The sequence below is a fragment of the Camelus bactrianus genome, chromosome 20, assembly GCF_048773025.1.
Source record: "Camelus bactrianus isolate YW-2024 breed Bactrian camel chromosome 20, ASM4877302v1, whole genome shotgun sequence".
NCBI classification, from domain to species: Eukaryota; Metazoa; Chordata; class Mammalia; order Artiodactyla; family Camelidae; genus Camelus; species Camelus bactrianus.
Genome location: NC_133558.1, coordinates 27,991,689 through 28,019,122, shown reverse-complemented (window position 1 = coordinate 28,019,122; position 27,434 = coordinate 27,991,689). Strand labels below are relative to the sequence as shown.

Below are 27,434 nucleotides of genomic sequence, written 5' to 3'. Positions count from 1 at the left end.
GACTTGGGTTTCATTCCCTGTTCTGGGCACTCGCTGGCTGCATGACCCTGAATACCGTTTTGTTTCATTTCATTTTCTTTTCTTTTTTCTTTTCTTTTTTCTCTTCTCTTCCCTTCTCCTCTCTTCTCTTCTCTCTTTCTTCCTTTCCTTTCTTTCTTCCTGTCTTTCTTAAATGGAAGTATAGTTGATTTACAGTGCTGTGTTACTTTCTGGTATACTGCATAGTGATTTGAATATCATTTCTGAACTTGACTCTTCCCTTTGTAGAATGCTCTTGGTGTCAATACCTACGTTTTAGAATTGTCATCCCTCTGAACCACATGTTGGGAGCCCCTGGCATGCTGCATAGCATCTGGAGGGCACTCATGAATTATTATTGGTTGTCCATCCTCCACTGTGCTCTGCCCTCCAGCAAGTGGGGAATGGATCAGAGGATGAGGTTGAGAAGATGGCTTCTGGAAGGTGAGGCGAGGTGATGGGGGATGGTATGCAGGTGTGTGCTGGAGTGTGGGGGGAGTGGAGGGAGGTGGAGTTTGGGGGGAACCTGGCTTGTCTCCTCGGGAGCAGGGGGTGAGGTAGCGTAGAGACCTGAGCATCTGGACCTCTGCCCCCGAGGCACGTCTTCCTGGGGTTCACCTCATTAATTCTTTGCATTTAAACTTCTCAGCCTTTGAACATTCAGGTTTAAAAATAGGGTCCCTTTATTGTTTCTCTGGTTACAAAAGCAATGTTATAGAAAAGTGGGAGCCGACAGAAAATCATAGAAAGAAATAAAAATCATTATCTCACTCTTCTGGAAGAAACCAGTGTGGGGGTTTGGAAGTCTGTGCCTCGAGGTTTTTTTTGTTTTTGTTTTTGTTTTATCTGTGCCTGTATACATTGGGTGTGTTTCCTGCTAGTTCATTTTTACAAAACTGGAATCATATTGCCCATATTGTTATGTAACGTGCTCTTAAAACAACATTCTATGAGCGTTTCCCAGTTGTAAACTGTTCTTTTAAAACAGGGCTTTGGGTGGTGGCCCAGCATCCCGTTATGCAGATATTCCATAACTTGTTCAACCGGCCTCCTGTTGTGCATCACTTAAATTGCTTTCCATTCCTTTTGCTCCTTCGGCTCGTGCTGCAGTGAATTGGAGAATGCAGATTTTAATAACTGGATCCCTGTTTTAGGAGAGCAATTCTTGGGCGAAGCGTGCTGAACGAAACGGTTGCATTTGTTTCAAGGTTTGTTTTTTTTTTTTCCCCATGCCTTACCTGCTCCCTTTATCATTGGGCTTTGTTGGTGAACTCCCCATCTAGGGAAGCACTGTGCCTCTTCTGCACTTCCACCCCATCCTCCACATACCACTCACTCTTCAGCCACGTCTCTGGTCATCGAGGGCAGCGGGAGCCATGGGAGATCACAGCTGCCCCAGAAGATCCTAGTTCAAGCCCGGACAGTGTCACTCTTTGATACTGTTTCTTTATTTGCAAAATGAGGGCAGATGATGAGGGTGAAATACAGTCGTGGCCTCAGATGTGCTTTGTAACCTGATGTACCATGACAATGTTGGTTGTTAGCGGTGATCACTTGGCCCACGGCCCATGACCTTGAGGAATAATCCTAGGGCCTGGTCCAGGGGTGCCACAGCTGGCCTGCACCCGCTCTTGAGATCTGAATTTGATGACGCCCATCTCTTCCTGAGTCCATCTCCGCTGGCCCTCTTGTTGGTAGCTTGCAATCAGCCACACTGAGAGTATTTACACCATGGAAAATGACAAATGCTACGATTGAGGCTTTTTTTTTTTTTTTTTTTTTTTTGAGAGCTAATTGTTAAACATTTGCCAGCACTTCACACAGCCCCAGGTCCACTGTGCTTATTTGACATTTGACATACATTGTTTTGAGTTTGTAGTTTTTTCATATATTACTGTCTCATTTTCCCCAGCTGGACTATAAACTCTTGAGGGAAGGAATTAGATATTTTAAGTCTTTAATGATAGGGACCTATAGAGCAGCATTTGTACAAATGAGCTCATGACTTTAAGCTACATGAAAACATTTCACGCTCAGACTTTCGCTCTGTGGGATTCACAGTAGCTACGTGGGCCCATGGCCCAGTCCTCTCTTAATGGCCCTTTATGGATGGGTCTTACATACACAGAATTTTAGTTATTTAGCCTAAAAACTGCCCAGGGTGTAATAAAGAAGCTTTATCTCCCTGTGTTTCCATCAGTGACTGTACTAATAATGGCTCGCAAGTAATAGCTAACGTTTATTGATTGTTTGCTGTGTGCCAGGTACATCCTAAATGCTTTTACAGACATTTTCTTGTTTAATCCTCACTCCAGTCATATAAAGAATACATTAGTATTATCCCTGTTTTATAAACGAGGAACACGTGTCACTCAGAGACGTTAAGTAACCCGGCCATGATTGAGGAAGATCCTTCCTTCCTTCATTCGGCATCTGATGCGGGCCACGTGCCAGCCCTGCCCTCACGGAGCAGTCCTCCTGAGCAAGACACATAATAAACAAACAGGCAGACATACCCTACAGTGTCAGTGGTCCCTGAGGGCTGTGAAGAAAATCAATCAAGGGGAGAGGATGGAGGCCGATGGGGCTGGGCTGGGGGAAGTCTGTCTCACTGCCTTTGAAACCCAGCCCACCCTGTAGCCGACTGAGCATCCTGTGCACTGTAGCCCCTCAGGACATTGCTACTGGTTGGGTAACTGGGAGCAAAGCCTTACTGCAGGGGGATGATACGAGGTGTGCCAAGAGCTCGCGGGAAGCTTGTCGGGCTTGTGAGCACCCTGGCCCCTCCACCGTACTCATCTCAGTTCTGAGGGCTCCCAGGATGTGCTGGACTGGTGGAGTGAGTGAGCAGGAGGCTGAGCTGTGAATGCAGGAGGAGGAGAATGAGCAAGCCCCGTGGCGCTCTGGGGGTGGGAGAGGATACACAGGTTTAGCGTCAGATACCCGCAGGGCCAGCAGCTTCCTCTAGGTCACTGTTCTTCTGGTACTTGTGGACACAGGAAGGTGCAGAGGGCAGGATGATTCCCCAAGGCTACCCTTGTATCCACCAAGGGGTGAAGCCCAGTGTTCCATTCCCAGTCCTGTGCCCTGTGCAACACCACTGTCTCCCAGATTTGATTTGATTTTTTCATTCCTGGCTGGGGAATGATGGCAGATGGGTGCCGGAAGCTAGTTTAGGGGCCTGTTGAAGGGCAACCCCCCTAACTCCAGGCATTCAGGAGCCAGCGTGGGTTATGAGGAGCTTCGGAGGAAGCCCCCCTCCGAAACGTGCTTCTAGAAGATGGGCCCTTCTGGTGTGTAAGAGACAGAAAGGATTTTAGGCTGCCTTCCCCCGCTGCCCACCCCCCACCCCACGCGTTCTGGTCCAGCCAGCGACCAGTGTGGCGGCCCCAACACTGATTCAGAATCCACTCTGTGTTCATTTGATAAGATACTGAAACTCCCTGCCCCAGGCCCCGGGAGATGGAGAACTGGGACCCAGGACCCGCTGTGCCGTTAATCTTAGCTGTGTGGTATGGGTCTTGGCCTGGTTTCTTCCTCCGTCAAGGAAGGGACCTGGCCAATTGGTTTGATGTCTCTTTTTGCCCTGACCTTTGTTCTCAAGCCGGAGATGACACAAGGTCCCACTTACAAAGCATTTCTCTCGGTTCCTTTCCCAGGTGGAGGGCGCTCCCTGGACTGCGGGGTGTGGGGCAGGATCTCCGGGCTGGTTTGTCCCCCTCCGGGGCATTTCTTGGTCTGTGGGTGCCCAGTATTTCCCCCCATGGTTCCCAGTTCTAAGCCACCTGGTATTCACTCGTGGTTAGGTGGCCGTGGCCCACACAGAACGTTCCCCACAAAGTAAAGCTCGCCCACAAGCGCTTTCCTAGCAGTGGGTGCACTGGGCGGGGCTGAGGTGCTGGGTGTACTTTCCTCAGGTCGGGCGGTTGGGATTTCATGTCTCACAGCCGTACAGTCCTCATCCTGGTCCCGCCAGTGGCCTCCCACCGAAACTTTACAGTGATACCCGGGCAAACACATACGCTTCAAAACTCAAATGTGACGAGGTGAGGCGGCAACAGGAAGTGGGGAAGTGAGCAGAACAAAGCTGGCGACGTGTGCTCAGAAGGCTGGTGACCTTTTTTTTTTTTTTCCTTCTGTTTAAAATCATGTAGTTCTCTTCAATGGTTGAGGTAGAAGTTCTTGTTTGTTTGAAAAGTTTCAGCCTCTTGAGAGGCCTAAGGAGAGAGCACGTGGGGGAGTAAAACAAGTTTAGGGAAGATGCAGCCCCCCACCCCCGGGCTTGGCCAGAGGTATGCAAATCCATGGCAGGGTGGTGTTCTCGAGACCCTTTGATCCTTTAACTCCACTCTCCTTTACTCAGGGCTGGGGAAAGTTATTTAATTGCTCCTCTCTTTCCTCTCTTAGACCTTTCTTTGTAGAACTCTTCCTGTACCTGATGGACGTCGGTGGGGAAAGTGGGATTCTGCCCCCACACTTTTTCTTTTTTTCTGCCCCTCTCTGTTTCTTATTTTCTGCCAGTGACTGAAAAAGGAGAGAAAGCAAATTCAATCATTTGTTTCCGGCAATGGGAGGGTCCCCTTTCCCCAGCCCCTCCACCCTGCTTCTGTGTGTTGACTTTAACAAGACCTTGTCAAGCCTGTGAGAGCTGTCGCTCCCTGTGATGCCTCCCACCGGGAGGGCACACTTCACACCTACGGGGACAAATCCTGGCCAGATGGAGAGGAGGATTGTTAGTTTAGACAAATTGCATTTCTTTGGAAGAGCAGATACAGTCCTGAGGATTGACACTACCCCGTAGGCGCTCCCGCTTTCCTGTTAGCTGAGGTTGAATTAGTTACATTGGGGCTTTGAGTGGGGTGCAGCCATCAGAAACGGTACTGGTGCTAAAAGCTGTTGCTAAGTTTCACCTGCCTTTCCTGCCAAGCTAAGGAAGTTAGGCGGGAAGATATGATAGGCACTCAGTAATGGCTGGATAATATTTAATAATGAAATAATGAAACAGAAATGGTAAGCCAGCACTTACTGGGCACATTTTTGGGTACCAGGTCATAGGTATGATCTTATTTCATGATGCGGGAACTCCATCGTTCAGATGGGCAGTGGAGGCCTGGAACAGTAAGCTCAGTGACCTGAAGTGATGGAGCAGGTGTCCTGTCCCTAAGTTCACCTCTGTCATGGCTTGCGTCTCCTGTCACCCTCTGTGTTCACTGGCACCGGTTTCTGAGATGGCTGGGTTTAGGGTGTGATCTGGGGCCTGGCCATAGAGTGTCCCTTTGGGGGATGCTTGCTGGTCCAGAAGATGTCCCGACCCTGACTCCATTAGCTTTGCGGGATAGGCAGCCTTGCCCCTGACCTGTAGGCACACCTCGCTACCCTCTGCAGCCGAGCAGAGTATGTGTCAACTGTATTCCATTTGAAATGCACCAGGGCCAAGGCTATTCCAAAGAAAACTTGAAGGGTTTTTTTTTTTTTTTTTCTCTTTTTAAAGCTCCCTCTCTCCCCAGCTCTCTTTAATGCCTGTGGTGTTTTGGCTTTGCCACGATCGGCTTGTAGAAAGGCCTGCTCTGAGCGTTCAAGTCTTGGTGGGCGGGCTGTGTGGCACAGACTCTTTCCACATGATTTGGTCACCTTCCGACTTCCTTGTGGCTTCATTTCTGTTTTATTTCTTTGTTTTTCAGTCTTGTTGAGAGTAGAGGTGTGGAGGGCATAGCATAGCGAGCTGGACCATCGGCTAATTCAGAGAACTTGTGCACGATGAGGGGGACGAATAGGGCCTGAATAGGAAACAGGTTTTTTTTTAAAACCCCGAGCAGGGTCGCCTCCAGTGGAAATTTGGCATTCGTGGGCTAGTCTGGGGAGTCCTAAACAACTTGCTAGCGGAGTCCCCACCTTCTGAAGAGCCCAAGCCTACAGTGTCTTACGCTGGGGATGATGCCACCAAGCTGTGCAGGGGCGTGTTAGGCGGGGTGGTGCTGGCTGGTGTTTTTTTAAGTGGATGCAACTTGGGGAGGGAAGGCGGAGCTCTCATGACAGTCTGCTTTTCAGTTTTCTATGAATCAAACAGACAGAGAGGTTGGTTTGCATGATTGGGAGCTGTACCACTTGGCTGCGGTCAGTGGCCACTGTGTAGTGGCCGAGGCAGCGGCCGGGCAGGTGGGCCCTGCTCACGTCTCTCCCTGTCTTCTGCCCCTGGGGGTTTGGCACCATCTAACAGTTGGATACAAGAGTATGAATAGATAGAAAATCATTCTCAACTTCTGGTCCAGCTTCATTTCAGTGTTTCCCATCCCATTCCAATATTACCTTAATAAAGGTAACTTTTTTTAAAATTCCATGATGAAATCAAAGCTGAATCTTTCAACAACATGTATTTGAGTTCAGCCAATGTTCTATTATCTCTCAGTTGGTTTTCATGCCCTAAGAGCCTGGCAGCTCCCTGGTGGAATCTTGCAAATTGAATGTAGCATCTTGGTCTGTTGATTGTAAAATTCTTGCGGGAAAGTGTGGCCTGGAATGTGAACATTGGAACTTGGCTTTTTTTTTTTTTTTTAATTAAAAAGAGGTTCTCTATCTTTGATTATTTGTTTAAGTTCTGTAAGGAGTTCAGTGTTCAGCCCTGGGGAGGGATTGCCTCCCCCGCTCACCCATGAACAGTTGAGAATTAATATGGTTTGTGGTTTAGAAACCCACCTTTTGTATCATTAACCGCCAATGAATGCCAGCCTGAAATGTGTTCTTGTGCCAGAATAAACCGCATGGTTGTGGAAAAACGTAAAGGAAATGGAGGGTAAATTAGTAATAAAAGGTGAAGGCTGGTGGGTGGGGGATGTGTGGGAGGGGGTGGCAGGAGGTGGGGGGAGAAAGGAACCCAGTCTGGCCGGGCACTTGGCCCTAGACAGGCTTGGACTTAACTAGTGAGAGAACATTAACAGTATATAAACTATTGATGCTCTGCTTTCTGCATTTTTTTAGATTTGTATTTTAAAATTTGCAGAAGCAGCAGCACAAAGGACACCGATGACGTTTGTGGGAGTGAAATGGGTTTATCTCCACCCACGCACCTCTGTCAAGTTAGACTTCATTCATCTAGGATGGTGGTTCTCAGCTGGGGGTGACCTTGCCCCCAGGGGACATTTGGCAATGTCTGGAGACGTTTTTTGGTTGTCACAACTATTTGGGGGGATGTTACTGACAGCTAATGAGTAGAGGCCTGGGAAGCTGCTAAACATCCTACAGTGCACAGAACAGCCTCTTACGACAAAGAATGATCATCTCAAGGTGTCAGTGGTGCTGAGGCTGAGAAACCTTGATCTAAGGGCCTGGTTGCTGTACGTCCATCCTTAAACAGAGCAGTGTCTTGGCACTGGGCTGTGGGAAGTGGAACAGCCAGGTCCTGAAAGCTTACTGCTCCAGAGATCTGGAAGTGTCCCAGGAATTAGCATTTTGGCCCAACTGCCCAATTTTGCAGCTTACAGTCATTTTTTCCTACACTTTTCTTCTAACAATTCTCCATCTTATCCTGCTGCTCCATGAACCTGCCCCCCAACATTAATTCTCTCAGTGCGTTTTGCCTCTGCCCCCTATGAAATGCTATAATTTGACTTTTTCTTGCTTTTCTCTGTATACCACCCATCTTAAGGCTGTATTGGATGAGTCTGTGGTCCTCTTTGGAGAATCTGCTTTTCTCTACCCTAAAAACAGGTTAATGAATCTCCAAACTGCTATTCTGCATAAGATGTGCCCCTGTGTGCCACCCCGCTATATAGAGAATTAAAACTATGAACCATGTAATAAACTATAGACTTACTGCCAGTCAACTGTAAAACACATGCCTCTTTCAGACCACTTTTTGACAAGTTTCAGGTAAGAATGATAGCATATTAAATTATTAAGCAGTTTTATGACGGTGCAGGGAAGATTTATCCTTCGATGAATAAATATTGCTGGAGCCCAATTTAGAACTTGACAAATGCTGATTTGCAGCTTAAAATATACGTACGGGTTATTTTATGATGAAGTGGCAGTTGTGGCGGGGTAGGGTTAAAGTGTTGTCAGCGGTACCTTTAGTAACATGCCATTAAAACGTCGCCACAGGCAGAACTGCTGGGAGGATTCTTGGTGGTTTCTCGGGGTTCCTGCCACTCCTGGTAGGTATCGTGTCCAAGTCACTTTGTGATGCTCCATCTCAGCTGATGGTGCTTTGAAGCACTATTAAAAGTGTGTGGCCCCAGGTCCCTAGTAGTTGGTACTGCAGTGCACCTTCTGAGGATTCCACTTGCCTGCTTATGGAACTTCGGGGTAGCTGTGGTCAACGACTGTACGCTTTTCAGATAAGGAAGGTAGCTTTGAGGATAAATGTTTTCAGAACCTCACTGAGAAGGGAAGCTGGTTTCGTGTTCTGGACATGGCGATCATCCTACTTTTGATTCAGAAAAACCTGGGACATTTGAACTGGCAAATACAGATGCTTAGAGGAATAGAGAATTTATCGTTGAAGCTGACCTGTAATATGTGTTGCCTGTATATATGCATCATGATGGTAGTGCTCCATGTGTTACTCACAGTCTTCTCCTGTTTCTTTATTTGTTTATTGCCTAGTTAGTGTGTGCACAGGGTATAAAAGTTGGAAGTTACAAAGCATCTAAACTGGTATATAGTAATTGTTCCTTTCTTTCCTTCCCCAGTCTCCCAATTCCCCTCTCTAGAGGTAACTACTGTTACCAGCTTTTGGGTTATCTTTTTCAAAGGTAATCAATGCATATATGTGTGTATATGAACACAGTACTTTTGAACAACAACTGACAAACTACTCATGTCATTCTGTGTCTCACTTATCTTTATCTAAGAGTGTACATGGAAAATTACCCCATATCATGACATACAGAATGTCCACATTGTGTTTTTACAGCTGCATAGCATTCCATTTTGTGGGTGAACCACCATTTATTACAGCAATCCCCTGACTGTGGTTATTGGGACAGTTTCCATTCTGTTGTCATGACAAATTCTACTGCAGTGAGTATCTTTGTATACACACCATTTTGCACATGTAGGAGTATGTCTGCAGAATAAATTCTTAAAAGTGGAATGGCTGGTAAAAGCATCTATACATCTGTGATACTGGTAGACATTGCAGGTAATCCTTTCAAGGAGGTTGTAGCGATTTACACCCTCAATGAATGAGACATCCTCACCAACACGGTGAGTTATCAGACTTTTTGATCTTTGCCAGTCTGATAGATGAAAATTGGTATCTCAGTTAGTTTCAATTTGCATTTCTTTTATGAGTGCGGTTGAGCATTTTTTTTCCCCTCCCGCAAGGTTAAGATCCATTTGTATTTTGTTTTCTTGCAATCCGTATTCTTTGCCCATTTTTTCTATCAGGTTGTTGGTCTTTCACACATCTTTTAGCTTTGGCATCTCTTTGACTGATTTCTGTATTTGGCATAGCTCACTCCTGGGGGTTGATGGAGACCAGGCATTCAAATGAGGCTTTGGAGAGTGAGATGGATGATGAAGTGGGTCCACCTTCTTGGATGTAGCCATTCCTGCCTCTGAGGCAGCTGGAGTCCCTGCACCTCGTGGTTTCTGGTCTCAGCCCTGCTCTCTTCCAGAGCTGGCTGCGGTCTGACTCAGGCAGACAGCCAGTGCCTATTGGTGTGTTGAACTTGTGAGGATGGGTTGGTTTAGGGGATGGCCATGAGTGAAACTGGGGAAGCCGGTGTTGGGAGCGGGATCCAGGGTACCAAGCACTTGCATGTCGCAGATTCACAGGAAAGGAAAATGGCAGCCACACTAAAAGTTGTCAAATGCGTGGTGTCTGGGAAGTCAGGAAAAATAGGATACACTTATTTATAAGTAGTATGTCAGTTTTGTTTTCAGTACTATGCTCCATATGTTTATTTTTAACCTTGACACATTTTCAGTTGCAGTTTATCTAAACATTAAAGTATTGGTTCTTAACTGAAAGTGAGCCCTGTCCATTCCCCGCCCCACTGCCCCCCACCATCCCCGGCCCCAGAGCATTTGGCAGTGACTGGAGACAGTTTTGATTGTCACATTTAGTGGGAGGGGAAGGAGAATGCCACCAGCATCTTGTGAGTGGAGGCCAGGGATGCTGTTAAACATCCCACAACACTCAGGACAGCCCCACGACAAAGAATTTTCAGCCCCCAATTCCAATAGTGTTAATACATGCAAAGACCTCATATAAAGCCATGGGGTCCAATTGTTAATCTGAAAAAAAAAAAGTATAATAGATCTACTATTTCCTTCAATTTTCAGACTTTTTAGACACTCAGTAGTGTCACAATTGGACTCACTGATTTATTACATTTAGATGAACTTCACCTGAAAAGGTATGGAGGTTGAAGAAAAACATATTGAGCATTTTCTTTGAAAATGTAACTAGCACACGGTTTGAAAAGAAGTCTATCCTGTGTTTGCCGAGTTTCTGGGCACCCTGTGGGCTTCCAGCGGGAGCTGGGACCTGTCACTGCCTTTGCTCCTTCTTACTGCTCTTGTGACATGCTAGGTCCAGAGAGGGTACGATTTTTTTAACCTGAGACTCCTGAAAGGAGAGGGCATCAGTGCCCCAGCAGGATTGCCTTCTCTGGGCACCCAGGCTCTCAGCACAGTGGGAAGACGACACTGGGACCCTGCTGGTCTCTGCCTGAGTCTCCAGCACCCTCATTTCCCAAGCTGGCCCAAAGGTTCAGAAGAACGGGCAGAAATACCCTTGGATTTCCACCCCTCTCCCCTTTTTTTTCCCCAGAGAGGGAGGTGGCTGAGAGCGCAGGGTGAGGAGCTGGACTGCCAAGTTGAAATCTTTATTCTGCACCTGTGCCTAAATTTGGGGCCACAGTAAAAGGGGAGTGGTATTAGCATTGTTATAAAGATTCACTGAGTTAGTGTATAGAAAGTACTTAGCGCAGTGCCTCTAAGCTCGCCTCACTCTCCTGATTTCAATTTGATGAGACTGCTTTCGAAGAGCCCAAGTTGGAGACTGAGAGGACGGTCCTACCTGGGCCGTGGGCCACCTTCTCATGGGGGATTCAGCTTTGGTCGGGCCCGGGCTGGCGGGGTCCCTGCCCTCCTTCCTCAAGGTGCGTTTCCGCTTGGCCTCCACCACTGTCACCAGAGTTATTTATAAAATGGGGACAGCCTTTGGCCAGAACCTACAAACAGTCTGCCCAAAAGCTGTTGGTGAAGTCTACCTTTAATTTTGTTTCCTTTTCACTCAGCTTGGAGGTTTGTATTTTGATAGTTTCCATGGATCCATTTAATGGCTGGGGGTCACAAGGGTCTCATGCCTGTGTGGGTGGTTTAACCTGAGTGCTTCAATCAGCACCTTTTGTGAAGACATCACTAAATATACAGAAGCTTTGCAGGGTGCCGTGAGGGAAAGGAGCAGATAAACCTTGTCCTCAAGGAGCTTCCGTCCAGTGGGGGTGGCATAGCCCCTGACATCAGGTGCTCCCAGTCTGTCGGGGGAGATGGAGCCCCAGCCCTCATGGAACCCCAGTCTGACAGAGGAGGCATAGGGTGAGTTCACAGTCTCATGAGTGAGATTGTTCATATTCTTGGGGAACTTCCAGTCTAATGAGGAGAGGCAGACCCTGCTTATCCGGCCTGATGGAGGAGACCTGAGTCTTGCTTTCTGACCCAGTTTGATGATGTGAAACACAGACAAAACCCTGAAGGAAATGGTCAGGATGGAGCAGCTCTTAGGCCTATAATTTTCTTTCTCCCCCCATGAAAGAAGTGAGGGAGATGGAAGGCCCATGGCAGCCCAGGGAAGAAGCAGATTCAGCATTGCTTTTTGAATTGGGTTGCAGCAGCCACTGTCACTGGCCTCTGCTGGCCGAGCCCCACCCTGAAATGTTGTGTAGGGGCTGTGCTATCTTTAGTGGTCACCCTTTGTAATCTTTAGAGGACGTTGCTGACGTGGCTGCTTCCTGGGCTGGACCTTTCTCCCTAGAGAGCTGTGCCTTTTGCAGGGTGAGAAGATGGCTTGGGGCAGGGGAGGCAGTGGGGAAGAGTTGGGGATTCCTACAACTTGGCTGCTGTTTGCCTTCTCCCGAGACAGAGGGTGAGATTTTTAGACCCTTTGGCCAGTCTATCTTAGGGTCACAAAATAAGACCATCATAGAAACAAATATCATTAGACATCATCTAGTCTTTTCTTCCCATTTCACAGAGGAGAATGGGGGTGCCCAGAGAAGGGAAGTGTTTTTCTCAGTGCTGCTTAGTAGTTATGCTGGGCACATGGCCTAGCTCCTGAATCTGATCCCCAGCACAGGCCTGGTAACAAACAGTGGTCAGGGAGGTCCTGGTGAATCCTGCATCAGGGTCAGTGATTCCCCTGCTCAGAGGCCTGTGTGCTCCCATTCCACTTGGAGGAAAACCAGAGGCCTTAGGTGGCTTCAGAGCTGGCCTGATCTGGCCCCCCCCCCCAACCTGCTATGCTAGACTTCTGGTTGTTCCTTAAATGCCCTGGGACAGTCCCACCTCAGGGCCTTTGCACTTGCTGATCCTCCTATTGCCTGGAACATCTTACCCTAGATATCTGTGTGGCTCACTCCTTCACCTCTTTCAGAGAGTCCTTATGTGGCCCTCTTAGATAAAATGCTCTCCTTCTCTGCCTGCTTTATTTTTTTCTCCAGAGCTTTTGTTACCATCTTACATGGTATATATTCATATATTTATAAACGCTTCCTTGTTTCCTCCCTTTAGCCCATAAACACCAAAACACGGTCTGTTCTGTTTGCTGCTGTATCCTCAGCAACCAGCGTGTGCCTGGCACATAGTAAGTGCTCAGTATCTATCTGTTCAAGGAAAGAAAAGAAGAATAAAGGAGCAAGGGAGGGAGGATAAAACACAAATTGAAGTCAAAGGAATCCAGGCACTTGGTGTTAAGGATGGTTTGATTGGGTTAATCTACCATTTAGAAAAAGGACCAAAAAAGAAAAAGTGATGGGGTGGCAGAGATCCATCACTTTCCAGTGGCTGTCTGGACCTTTCTCTTTGGTGTGGTGGGCTGGCCGCATTCCCTGTCTGCCCCTCAAGTTCCATCCACACTGTCTGATCCTTGTACCTGTAGCTGGAAAAAACTAGGTTAAATTTCACTCTTCCCAGTGTTTTATAAATGCCCTGGCTGTGGAAAGTCTCTGAGTCCTGCACTGGAGCTCTCTGGCCCTTTGCCACTTGATGGACTAGAGATTGCACTGGTGGAAGGAAGCTCCCTTGTCTTCCTTAAGGTGTATAAATCTTAAGTTTATCTGCATGACCAGACTCCCTCTTCTGAGGGACAAAGACAAGTACTAAAAGATCTGAGTTGAGGATCCAGGAGAAAATTGCGCTTCTGTGTGTGTGTGTGTGTGTGTGTGTGTGTGTGTGTGTGTGTGTGTGTGTGTGTGTGTGTGTAGGGGGTGCATAACCCAACATATGAATTTGGGTTGGACTCATGAAATTGGGAGGTTGGAAGGGGAAGCTGCAAGCTCCTGGGTTCTGGTCTGGCCCCTTTTTGTGGGTGGCCTTGGCGGGTTACTTCCCCTCTCCCAGCCCGGCTTCCTCATCTATAAAGTGAGAATTGAACTAACCCTGGGCAGGGGGCTGGGGTTCAGGCTCCCGGGGATCTATGTGGATGTGGTCCCTGAGGTTCCTTCCAGTCCTCACATCAGTATAGATGGCTGCATTCACATTCACGGCTCTTTTTGGACTGAATACCAGATTTTTGGTGAAACCATGATCCTTGATATACTGGAAGTAAAGATGACAGTTTAAAAAAAAAGTAAATGTTTATAAAGTTTTCTCAGTGCCAGTTACTTTACTAAGTGTGGGGTTTTTTTTTTTTTCCCTTCTTCTTTCTTCTTCTTGGTTTTAACCTGTAAGCGATGACAAGATCAAACAAGTTTCAGTTTGAGTCCCCCAGCTTTACAGTCTGAGCCTGTATCACGTTGACTTTATCACGTTTACTTTCAACTAGTCGGGCTGTTCCGGGGAGGCCTTATCAGCCAACTGTTCAGGCCTCGGGGTAGGAAGACGTGGTTTAGGGCAGTTTGGAAGCTAGGTTTTCAACATCACTGTAGACCTGGCACCTCGCTCCGACTTCTCTGCAGACCCCACGCCCAGCCCCCTAAACTGGCTCAGTGGGCTATTTGCTGGGCAGCAGTCTGCTCGGCAAGATTGTTTAAGTTCCAGCCCCTTCCCAAACTCTTGCCTCTCAGGACTAGCTACATAACTTGCTGGGCCTAGTGCAAAATGAAAATGGAGGGGGAGGCCCTTGTTTAAAAATCATTAAGAATTTCAAGACAGGGACAACAGAGCATTAACTGACGTGCGGGGCCCTGGGAGCCTGTGAAGCCGGCTCTGCTCTTCCACCTTCCATTACCAGGACCAGGAGATTTCTCCAGCACAGCTTAACAGTCATTATGAATTCCCTCAGAAGGAATTTGAGTTGTTTCTCTCATGGCCTGTGTGATTCAGGGCTGCTGTCTTGAGCCATGGTGTGTTTGGAAAAATCATGCCAGCCCAGTGGATTTGGATGGTGTCCATGGGTGCTGATGGGAGGCACAGAGAAGGATGGTTTACAAATGCCCAAGCAGCCCTGAGGACAGTGAGGACTCCTTTCTGCAGGAACATCATTTATTTTGCTTTTTAAGAAGTCTTTTGATAGATAAACAAAATGTGGTATATCTATACAATGGAGTATTATTCAGCCATAATAAGGAATGAAGTGCTGACATACTACAACGTGGAAAACTTTGAAAACGTTATGTTAAGTGCAAGAAGCCAGGCACAACAGGCTGTATGGTTCCATTTGTGTGAAATGTCCAGAATGGGCAAGTCCATAAGACAGAAAGTGGTTACCAGGGGGTGGGGGAGAGGCCGAGTGACCGCTGATGGGCGTGTTTTTTGGAGGGAGGGGTTGATGAAAATTTCCTGCAATGAGGTGGTTGTGATGTTTATACAACCTTGTGAATATGCTAAAAACCACTGAATTGGACAGTTTACAGGGTAAAATTTATGGTTTGTGAACTATATCTCAATGTCAGTTCAAAAAAAACTAGTGGGGGAGAAAAGGTCTTTTGAGGGCTCAGCATTTAACCCTCTACCCCTCTGCCCTTGGTGGATGTAGCTGGTTCAGGGCAGGAGCTGTGTGTTCCCCTTCCACAAACACCATCCCTCTTCTTCTTGCTACCCCCTCGGGCACAGATCATCTCTTGAGCATCCCTCCCTCAAAGCCTGTTTTCCAGGAAAGATCTTTTGGAAGTATTCACACTAAGCAGATATGTGGTTGCTAAAACTCAGCCTCTCCCGAGGCATTTGCATATTAGCTTATAAAGGGAGAAAGCTTTTAGGTGAGAGGAACGAATGTTTAATTTTAGAATTCCAAGTAAGAGCAGGCATGTGTGGAAGGTTCTTATTTTTCATGGGGTGGAGTGCTCTCGGTGGCTCTGAAGCTCGGGGGTGGCTAGGTCCCCCTTCCACCCACTGATTCTGCCTGACCTCAAGGCAGGTCCAGGTTGGTGATGAGTGGCAGGCTGAAAAGCGTCCCTTCAGGACAAGCATCTTTGCCCCAAACCCACCCAGGCTTCCTTTAACATTTTCCAAAAGTTGGGGGGCATTTTGACTTTGGAGGGCTGCCTTCTGGTCAGGTTTCATTTCTGCTCAGTGGATATGCTTGGTTCTTGAATCAGGTGGGCCCAAACAAGACAAACCCCTTGCCTGGCTCCTTTCTGCTATTGTCTGTATCAGTTCAGCACTACTTGTCCTTGCATGGTGCTCCCCCATCCTACTTTCCTCTTCACATCTCCTGCTGCTTACCCCTCCTTCCCCACTGACACAGCCCCATCCTTCAAGACTCAACCAATATCGTCCAGGCTTTGAGAATCCCTTTTAGTCAGTAGTAAGCCCTCTTCCTTCTATTTTCTATGTCTCTTGGATTCCAAGACCTTTATCTCAGTCATCTTTGGTTCTTCAATGCCTGACCTGGTACTTGTACACAGTAAGCACTTGAGAAATGCTTTTGGATTATACTGAACCAAGGCTGTGCTTGGCCCTATGAGGACATGGGGAACAAAATCAGCAAGGGAGGTGCTGAGGAAGTGATCAGCCTCAGGAATGACTTGATAAGAGACAAGAAAAGAGCGTTTGTTATAGAGGGGCTGAAGTCCAGAAGCCTGCTGGCTGTAGGTGAGGGCACCTTACAGCTGCACGTCACGTGGGAGGATGAGCAGGGCATCTCAGGAGCCACCCCATGAGTCTTTGCTTCCATGGAGTATCCTTTCCTGAAAGATCTCTTGGATTTCAGACTTGCATCCTTTGCCAGAGGACCTGCATGAACAAATATTTATTGTGTCTACTGTGTGCTGGGCGCTGATCTAGGCATTATCACTTGGTTGGAGCCCCGTTGTGTGGTGGGTTTGGAGGAGCACAAAGCCTTTGAATATGCCCTGCCTGGGCTGGAAGCGTTGTTTTTCTCTGAGCCCCTTGGGTTTTCTCCAGATTCCTAGGAGTGTTAAATTCCCAAATGACTGCTCATGGGTCAGACATATTGGTGCTTATGTGTTAAACACTGCCATTCACATCCTGCCTCTGAGGGGAGTAAGGGAGTGACAGTACGACAGGGCTGCCCTTTCCACCCCAGGCATCTGGTGGATGGATGTGGACCGTGGCTTTGTCTGTCAGGATCCCGGCATGAGATGGCTGGCTGTGCAAAGGGTTTACAGGAGAGACTTTAGTGAAGGGGAGTATTTAGAGGTGCATGGTCAGGGTTAGGGAAACCAAAGGATATGAGGCACTCCCAGGCCTGGCAACAGGGGGGAGCTGTTACCTCCCCTAGGCCAGGAGGTCGGAGCTCCAGAGTTGGGGAGATGGAGCCCCCAACAATAGCTGTGAGGCTATAAGGGACATGACCGCTGCCAAACTGCAGTGCAGCAGGAGGAGGAGGGAAGGAAATGCTTTACCTGTGGCCCGATCCAACTGGAAGTGGAGGGAGCCCAGTTGATGCAGTAGTGGTCCAGTAAGGACAGAGAACCGTGTGTGAGTGTGTGTGTGTGTGTGTGTGTGTGTGTGTGTGTGTGTGTGTGTGTGTGTCGGGGTGGGGTGGGGTGGGGTTGAGAATACCCACCACCTGCTGGCTGCCTGGCCATTCCAATGCTCACCTGGCTCTTACATAGCTTAGGTTATTCAGGATGTGACCAGTCAGCTAGTGTTTCCTTCCTCCCAGCATCACGACTTATAAAGAAGAAAGTACCCTGTCTGAATCAGCAGGATGGGCGCTGAGCAGTTTTGACTGTATCAAGAACAGATAACATTCATTAACGGCAGGCACTGAGCATCCTAAGCATTTTCCGTGCATCCTCTCTTTAAATCTTTACAATAATCCCAGCAGGTAGGTATGGTTTTTATCCTCATCTTAATTCAGTAAGTTGCCCCTTCGCACAGCTAACAAGCAGAGTTGGGCTCAGAGCAGAGTCCTGACTCCTGACCGCACATGCGTACCTGCCGCCGCCTCGCAGTCTTGTTCCTCCGCGGTGGGGCCCGGCCCACCCTGTGGTCAGTGCCGCGTGTGCTGGTCCCACAGCATGGGATGGTCTTCCCACTTCCTCTCCACTTGACCCAATTGAACCCATTTTTGAGACCCAGCTCAGATCTCACTTCCTCCGTGAGCCCTTCTCCCGCCATTCCAGCGCCCTCACCTCTCCCTCGAGGTCAGCGGCAGGGAACTGTCCACCGTCCCCTCAGGGTGTGTGATGGGCCGTTTTGAGGGCGTACATTATCTCCTCAGTCCCCAAGACTCCAACCTTTCGGTGCAGAACTGAGGTCCTGAGTTTTCTTGGAACTCTTTACTTGCTCAGAAGGTGGGTTTTTTTAAAAAAAAAAATTAATTTATCTATTTAAATTTGGGGGTAGAGGTAATTAAGTTTCTTTCTTTTTAGTGGAGGATCTGGGGATTGAACCCAGACCTCGCGCATGCGCTATACCCTCCCCTCTTCAGAAGGTTTCACTGAAGAGACTGAAGTAATTATGGATGGAGCCCTAGGGTTGAGGGAACAGCAGCGGACGTCTGGCGCCCGCAGGCCCACGATACGCGGCAGACGCGGTTGCCGCTCCGAAGTCCGAGCGAGCTTCTTCGCGGGGAGGAGCCGTGGAGCCCGGGGGTGGGGGTGGGGGGGTGCTGCGGCCCCGGGAGAGGCGAGGCGAGGCGCCGTGTGACAGGAGCTGAGGGATTTGAGGACTGGTTTCCTGCTTGGTTAGTGAATGCCGGCTGAGAGCCGACAGGGGGGTCACAGGAGCCTCCAGTCTCGCGGAGCGTCTGCAGGGGAGACAACGGCCCTGTCTGGAAAGACGCAGAGCTCCGTCTCCGTCTCCGCCTGGGCCGAGGCGCGCCGTCAGCCAGGCGGTCAAGGCCACTGGAGGTGGACCTGTGAGGAGCCCACATTGTCGAAGGCTTCCATCTTACAGGAGAGGAGGTGATGCTGGTCCCCTGGCCTCCGCGAGGGTCTCCCCAAAGGCCTCACACAGGCCACAGAGGCATCGGGGTGGAGCCCGGTCAGCCCGTGTTCCCGCAGTTTTGAGGTCTCACGGTTCTTTTGAAATGTCTTTGGAGGGTCCTGGAAGTTTGGAAAATTGGCAAGCGTCCTTCACCGTTGGGGCTGACCTCAACGAGAGGGTGGAGCACCATGTCCCCCGTCCCCCTCAAGCATCCTCTGAGGCCACTTAGGAAAACGTAGTGTTGCGCCGGGAGGGCCCCAGCCTGCCTCAGTGTGGTCTTGTTGCTTAATCTCGTTTCTTTTTTCTCTATTCCTATTTTTCCACCCACTCCTATTGGCCTAGACCCAACTAGACACTGTAAGGGCAGAGTGAATTGTGGGGAAGCAGCTGGAAGGTTGAGAACTAACCCTTCACATGGGCCTCTCATTGCTGTCCCTTGTAAATTGTGCTAAGCGTCTCTGGAATTTTCTTTCCACTGAGCCTTGGATGTGCTAGGAGATACTCTGAACAACCCACATGCCTTTTCCTCCCCTGAACACATCACACACACTCTGAGCTCCAGGCCTTTGAGCTTGTGGTTCTTGCTGCCTGGAAAATGCTCTCACCCACCCCTCTGCATTGCCTTGTTAGGGAGCAGTGGGGACTGTGGAGAATTCCAGAGTTTACGCTCTGCGTCAGAGAGTTTCTGGTCTCCTGATCTTCCCAGTGGTGGGTTTGAAAGTTACTTGGAGTAGGTGTGGCCGCTTGCCTTGGCGGAGACGCAGGAAGGAAGCAAGTAGGGGTGGGTGGCACAGCCTGGGTAGAAGCTTGGAGTCAGGGACAGGGGAGACACCCAGGAGAGGACAACTGATCCATGTGGTTGAAACTCAGGGAGCAGGGGCAGGTGGAGGTGAGGAGGCCAGAGAGGTCCCAGAAAGGACTTGACTGCCGTGTTAGATCAAGATCTTTTCTACATCTGTTCTTGGGAATGTCCAGGGCCTGGATGTGGCTCTGGGTCAGTCATAGTGGTAGACTTGACCTAAGCAGGGTGCAGAAGCCAGGGCCTGATGGGGCAGAAATCTTTCATTTTACAAAAAAGGAGGTGTTTCTACACACCAGACTGGGTCCTGCTCCGGCGCCTTGGCTTCTTGATACTGTGTAGGTTTCAGAGATCAGATAATGCTTTGATTCAGGTTTTAAACTTTCATTATTCCTTTTACATAAATAAAACATAATAAAGATAAGCGAAGAGGAAAGGGAAGTGAAATTAACGTCACCCATAATCCTGCCGCCTCGATATCATTTACATTGAAAGCTTGGGTCTGGAGACTTCCCCAACCATTTTATGTATTTACAAAGTGGAAGCAAACCGTAGGTGTATTTTGTAACCTGCTTTGTTTTATTATGTGTGTGTGTGTGTGTGTGTGTGTGTGATTTTTGTCCCACTTAAGAAAAATATGCTTTAAAAAAGAACAAAATGTAACCGTTTACAGCAATGTGGATGGACTTGGAGGGCATTATGCTAAGTAAAAAGTCAGACAGAGAAAGACAAATACTATGTGATACCGCTTATATGTGGAATCTTAAACAGCAAACTAGTGAATAGAACATAAATGAAGCAGACTGACAGGTTCAGAGAACAAACTAGTGGTTCCCAGTGGGGAGGGAAGGAGGGGCAATATAGGGGTGGGGAGTGGGAGGTACAAACTGTTGGGTGTAAGACAGGCTCCAGGATGGACTGTGCAACATGAGGAATAGAGCCAGTGTTTTGTAAAAACTGTAAGTGGAAAGTAAACTATAAAATTGTATAAAAAATTAAAATAAAAAAATATGCTTGCCTAGAACTCAAACTGAAGGGTATAAAGAGAACCCCCTTCCTGCGTCCCCACCCCTACCCCCTAATTCTACTCCTCAGAGGTAGCCCTCTTTAAAAGTTTTACGTATCTATTCTGCTAAGTGAAATAAGTCAGACAGAGAAAGACAGACACTATGATACCACTTATATATGGAATCTAAAAAATAAAAAAATAATAAAAATAAAAATAAAAAATAAAACAAACTAGTGACTATAACAAAAAATAAAGAGACTCCCAGATATAGAGAACAAACTAGTGGTTACCAGTGGGGACAGGGCAGGGAGGAGGGGCAATATAAGGGGAGGAGAATGAGAGATACAAACTTAGGTACAAAATAAGCTACAAGGATAAATTGTATAACACGGGGAATATACCCAATATTTTATAGTAATTATAAATGGAGTATAATCTTGAAAAATTGTGAATCACTGTATCAAACAGCTGTAACTTACATAATATTGTACAACAACTATACTTCAATTAAAAAGAAGTTTCCAGTACATCCTTGATTAGGGAGAAATTTGGAAGAGATGATGTATGTGGAAGAACAAATTGAAAACATTGGATGCTGTGACTTGTAGAAATATTAGCTGTCACACATGGGTCAGGAGGAAGGCCAAGGGTGGGTAACTGGGAGGTAGTTTGTGACCAGAAAAGGGACTTTCAGAAAGAGGTATGGTGGAGTTCAGGAGATGGAGGGGCGAAGGGACAGAAAATTTTTGAGGCCTGGGTTTTGTTTGCATTTATCACGTAGATGTTGGTGAGGGGCGGGGTGAGAAGAGGTGAGTGAAATGGTCCAGTCTTACTTTCTGGGCAGGGATTGGGGTCCAGAGGGTGACAGGTATGCAGATGAGCTTGAGACTTACCAGGAAGTGGTGACAGTAATTGGTAGATATTTATAAAAATGCCCTTGCTTAACAAAACAAAAAGTTGGCAATTCTGTGTTAGTCCCCCAAATTTAAAAGAAAAAGGTTTTAACAATTCTGTGACTCCTAAAAATCTGAGCAACACTGCAGAACTGGTTCTGGACAGGGCATTGTGAGTTTGGTTCTAGTTTTGTGTCTGGCTGTGTGTCTTGCACTTAATTTCTTTAGATCTCTGTTTTCTTATCTGCAGTACATCAGTGGTTCTCAACCCTGGATGCACATTAAAATCACCAGAAAAGTTAAAAAAAAAAAGAATCAAAAGCCAATGCCAGAGCCCCACGACAGTCCAGATGTATCCAGACCTCTGGGGGTGGGACCTGGGAATTTTTTTAATACAGTCAGCATTGAGAATCCCTGGATTAGGACCCTCTTAACTGCACATTTTAGCCCTAAAATGTTATGACTCTGTTATCATACAATTTTGTCTCTTTCAGATACAGTGCACAAAATGTTGTAAACTTCTTAAATATCAGTAAGTCTTTCCTTTTATGAAAAATTCCATGTAAGTCTGATAAGGCCCGTGATACAATGCCAACGTCCTTTGTCCAATTGCTCAGAATCATGAACATAGTAAAGCATCAAATAATTAACTTTTGACCCAGGAGTTGAAAGCATGGGCTTTCATTTCTCATTCCCTCTTTTGAGAAAAGGTACTGACTGGAGGCCTGAGGCCACCTCCATTCGTAAAGAAGACCCTGAAAAGTTCAGAGAAAAGACATCACTGGAAATTTTTTTTTTTTTTTTGCTAGAAGAATTGTGTATACTGTAAGTTCCAAATCAGGAGGTCCAGTTTGGGGAGTCTTTATCAGATCTAAATTCTACATGGAGTAGGAGGTGTTTAAAGAGATTCGGTGATGTTTTATCTTCACCATTGAAGTTTTTGGTTTTGTCTCTTCATAAATGAGTCATTTTTTTTAAAAGGAACCTAATTTGGGGAGGTGGGGAAACCACTGCAGGAGGTGCTGTGTACTGAGGCTGACAGTCAGGGCACTGAGTTTCCAATTGGGCGGTTTGCTGGGAGGCGTGGAACCAGGGACCCATCTGTGGAGGGCTGACAAGGACCAGTGGGACACAGTCTCATGAGGGGTAGGGAAGTAGAAATGGTATTGATGTTGTTTATTAATTTACCAAGTATTTTCTGGTGCACACCCACCAAACAAACGGCCTAGTATAAAGGCTCAATCCACACGTGCTGGGAGATTGAGAACAAAGGGAAAGGAACTTCCTAGTTTTCACTCCAGTTGAGGAAATGGGACACAAGTCATGGAGGTTAGGCATGTCTATATTTCTCTGCCCTTACAAATAACTGCGCTGGAGTTACATAATCGCCTACCAGTGTGAACAGTACAAATGAAATTGTTAGTACCAGGTGGGATTTCAGAGGGGACAACATGGCAGCCTGGGGACCCATTGCGGAACACCAGGGGGCCTGATGAAACATTCCCTGGGGTCAACAGATGGAGGTTGCGAGCCCTGTGGGACCCCCCCCCCCCCGACTTCCTCTTTCTGTGCTAAGTTTTCCCAGCTGAAAAATGATCCCACACAACTAAGTCACCCTGGCACCTGATAGCTGTTAGAGTGTCCGCTGCCCTGGCTTCCTGGGGAGGTTGGGGGTGGGGGACAGGGAGTGGGGAGGTGTTGACAGGCTCCACGTGGAAACCAGAAAACCAGAGCAGCTCCACGGGACTGGGCCACGTGCCTGGGGAGAGGAGCACAGGGCAGGTGCCCCCTGACACTGGGAGGAGTCTTGTGTGTTTGGAGCGTGGGCCAGGCCCGCTCCTCTTATTCCGCACTGACCGCCTCCCCCCACTCCCCCGAAGTGTTCATTTTCATCTTCTCTGAGTGGTGTGCAGCCTCCTGCAGTTGTGCCTGCGTGTTTTCTAAGTTTGTCACAAACTTCCTGTTTGAGTATAGTCTGAAGCTCGGAGGTTTGTGTGTGTTTTGAAACCCTGGCAATCACAGAGGTCCCGCGCGTCTGTCTTCGGGGCTGTGGGGGGGCTTTTTTTTTATCCTCCTTCCTTTTGCTGACGTTGGCCATCCTTCTTGGCAGACCTTCCCCCTGGGAAATGCTCTGTAGCTCCTGCACCTCTCTTTGAGAGGGTTGAGAACTGTGAGATCTGAAGGCTGGAATGAGGCAGGGGAGCCACACTTATTGGGCCCCTTATGTAATGCCAGGCACTGGGCTAGATGCTTTCTGACATTTCCTGTTTTATGTAGGCCTTGTGTTTGCTCATGCAGACCAGGCTCAGAGAGGTGAAGTGACCAGCCTAAGTTTGGACAGCCACTGGGTGACCAGGTCAGGATTTGATCCCAGCCCTGACTCCACCATGTCACGAAGACCACACTGTGCCTTTGGTTCCCCTGGTTTGGGGAGATCTTGATTTCTTAAGGGCATCTTGGCAGATAGCATCCCTGTCACCTCTACAGATTCCTCCCAGACCCTTGTTACTCAGGTGCTGCTCATTCTACCTGTGTGGGGTGTGACTGTCGCTGTCACCTTTCTCCACTATCCTCCCTCTGTGGCCCCGGGAATCCCAGAATTGTTGAGTGGTCCTTGGCTGACCAGTTAAAAGTGGGCTAGGGCCAACTCTCAATGTCCCAGAAATGGAGTATCCTTTTTCCTGCCTCTGGGCATCCAGCACTGACCATTCTGCTAGTCGCCATGAACTCTACTCAGCGAGATTTGGATTTCTCACATTTAAAACTCTTCCTTTGAAGAGGGAGAAAGACAGGATATCTGTGTGTATAAAAGCATGTGAAGGGTAGCTAAGGAGGGGTTGCAAGCCCTTGAGTATGTAGGAGCAGGAAGCTACATCTAGCCCTCCTTCTTCTCATTAGAGGGGCTGTCATAGGGTGTCAGATTCTGAGTGCTCCTACAAAGGAAGAAGAGATATGCTTCCAAAATTACGAGGAGGCCCTGTGCCTCTTCCCTGACCCATCCCAGTTCTCTCATATTTTCTGAAAAACTTCTAGAAGTATATCATCTGCGCTTCATCCAAATTGTTCTGTAGCTCAAGTAACGTTGACCATTGTAGACTCTTAAGCAGCAGGCAATTCCAAGCATTCAGCACATTCATCAGTTACCCTCAAGGGGTGTGCAGTCTCCATGGAAACTTGGCAAGTGGAACACATGCCAAGAGAAGCTAAATGCAGGGAGCTCAGGAGAGCGAGGCTAGCTTGGGAAGCTGGGGTGAGGGCGGGTGTTCAGATGGGTGGATGGAGCTGCTGCAGGAGGAATGTCCCAGCATTTGCGACTTGAGGGGGCATGGAAAGGGGAGGAGCATCCTGGATGGGGTGGAGCCAAGGGTGCAGGTGGGAAACAAGATTGAAGGAGATGTGCATCGTTTATGAAGCATCCCAAGGGATGGCTACAGAATATGGCGTTTACCTGCATGGGGAAACTACCAAAGCCAGTTGCAGAGGATGGAGATAGGTAAAAATAGTGCTGTAGGAAGGTTCATCTGGACACGTGCACTGTAACTGGGGAATGCTGGGACGGGTGTTTGTTAGAAGACGTTTATCATGTTGTGGGGGGAGGGTGTACCTCAGTGGTAGAGTGCATGCTTAGCATGCACGAGGTCTTGGGTTCAATCCCCAGTACCTCCAGTAAAATAAAAATAAATACATACATACATAAAAAAGAATGAATAAAAATGAACTTAATAAAAAGAGGGAAAATGTTTATTGTGTTGAGTTTTAGGAATGAAATGTTGAGGCCTTGGACTAGAGTGGAGACATGAATATAGACAAGAAGATAGCTGGAAGGTTTCAGACCCCAGCTCTGCCCCTTGCTACCTGTGGGACCTAGAGCAGGTTACTTCATCTCTTGAACCTCAGTTTCATCATCTGTCACTACAAGCCCAAAGCCCTTCATGGGACTGGTGTGTGAGGGTTTTAACTTGGGTTGCACCCAGCACACAAGTTGTCGTAGGTGCTCAACAAAGCGTGAGTGCTCTAGTCGTGGAAGAGGCAGAGCTTGTGATTGGCTGGGAGGGTGGAGAGGGACGATTCAAAGGGGCTCAAAGGTTGACTCTGGGGACTTGGGAGAGTGATGCAGCCATGCAGATCGTGCCTCTGGGTTCACGGGGGCTAGCTCTCTCATCAGGGTCGGCACTGGGCAAGTGAGGGAGTCACTCGGCGCAGAATTTAAGGCAATGCTGCAGGGTGTCCCCACTCCATCAAGCCCCCCTCCCTGTCTGTCCTTGGTCACTCAACAGACGACCCATCTTCCCTGATTCACTGACAGGGTCCTGGCGCTCAGCTGAGAGCCCACGCAGGTTCCATCCTCCCCCTTGCACACCTGGGCTCATCCCCACTTGGTTTCTTTCCACTCAGAGAAGGACACACCCTTCTCTCCCTGGCCAGAGAGAAACTTCTTCCTGTACCCAGGTGCCCCTGTCCCCTGCAGCTCCTGGGACCTCCCTTCCTGCAGTCATTTTGCTGTAGTCTTTCCTGAAACCTTCACCACTCTTTTGCGTTCCGTTTTCTCCTTCCCTCACAAGACGTCTGGAAAGAATCTGCCCTCGGGTTTTGCTCCTTGGTAGAAGCAGTCTATTCAGGCTGGCCACTGCCTGTGGGAAGGGTGCCTGTCCCAGGGGAGGGACCTGGTGGGTTTGTTGCACCCCCAGGGCTCCTGCTTCCCCAAGGAACTGCCCTCCCTCAGATCACCTGTGACCACCCTATTACCACACCCAACGGACACTTCAGTCCTTATCTTTCTGGACTCTTTGCTACTTTTGATGCTGTGGATAGCTTCCTCTTTCCTGCACCTCTCTCTTCTGTTGGCTTCTTTCACTCAACAGATGAATCTCTCAGCCACTATCTCTTGAGCACCTATTATGTGCTGGGCCCTGGAGCATACCATAATACCATGTCTCTGCTTTCAGGGAGTTTCTAGTCTAGTGTGAGGGTAGAGGGATAAAAATATTTTAAAATGTCAGGTGGCGGTAAGCATGTCAAAGAAAAATACAACAGGGAAGAGGGATGGAAAGGGTGCTCGGGTTGTCAGGAGGGTCTCATTGAGATGGTGACAATCTCAGAAACTGGAAGGAAGTAAAGGATGCCTGGGGGAAGAGTGTTCCAGGCAAAGGGAAGAGCAAGTGCAAAGGCCCTGAGGCAGGATGCTTGGGATGCTTGAGGAAGCCATTGTGGCTGGAAGAAACTGAAGGACAGAGTAGGAGGAGAAGAGGTTGGGAAGAGGTGGGCTAGGTCATAGGAGCCTTGTGAGACATGTCAAGGACTTTGCCTTTTACTTTGAGAGAGATCAGATACTGTAGGAGTGTTTTGAGCAGAAGAGTGATTTTTTTTAGGCTGCTGTGGGGAGCATGGTCTGCTAGGGCTGCCCTAAACAAAGTACCAGAAACTAGGTGGCTTAAACAATAGAAATTCATTGTCTCACAGTTCTGGAGGCCAGAAATCTGAGACCAAGAGGTCAGCACAGCAATGCTCCCTCTAAAGGCACTAGGGAAGGATCTATTCTAGGCCTGTCTCGTCACTTCTGGTAGTGCCTTGGCTTGTAGTAGCATAACTCCAGTCTTCATGTGATGCTCTCCCTTTGTGGGGTCTGTGTCCAAATTCCCCCTTTTTATACTGACATCAGTCGTACTGGGTTAGAGACCCATCCTACTCCAGTGTGACCTCATCTTAACAGCTAAGTACATCAACAAGAACCCTGTTTCCAAATAAGGTCATATTCTGAGGTCCTGGAGGTTAGGACTTTGACATAGGAATTGTGGGGAGACACAATTCCACCCATGACACAATTCAACCCACATAATACATGGATTGTAGAAAGGCAAGGATGGAGGTAGGGGGGACTAGTTAGGAGGTTATTGCAATATTCTAATGAGAGAAGCTTCTTGGACCAAAGTGGTAGCAGTGGAGGTGGTAAGAAGTGGTGAGAGTTTAGATACGTTTTGAAGTTAAAGCTGACATCATTTGCTGATGGATTGGATGTGGGGTGTGAGGGAAAAGAGGGGAGTCCCAGTGATTGCTCAGTTTGGGGCCTGAGTAACTAGAAGAATGGAATTGAATGTTTTTCTCTCCTAAATCCTCTCCACCCTCAGGGGGCCTTGGTGGGCCCTCCTCTTGGGCAGGTCCATCCACTGCTGGGTTCTTCAGGGCTCCCCCTCATTGGCTGCTTCTCTAGTGT

The 27,434-nt window shown here is 48.1% G+C and overlaps 1 protein-coding gene across 18 annotated transcripts in view; it reads left to right on the top strand.

The window, feature by feature from the left end:
- The window catches only part of TRERF1 (transcriptional regulating factor 1), a 194,906-nt gene that overhangs the window by 51,106 nt on the left and 116,366 nt on the right, over positions 1-27,434 (top strand). The window lies entirely within an intron of this gene.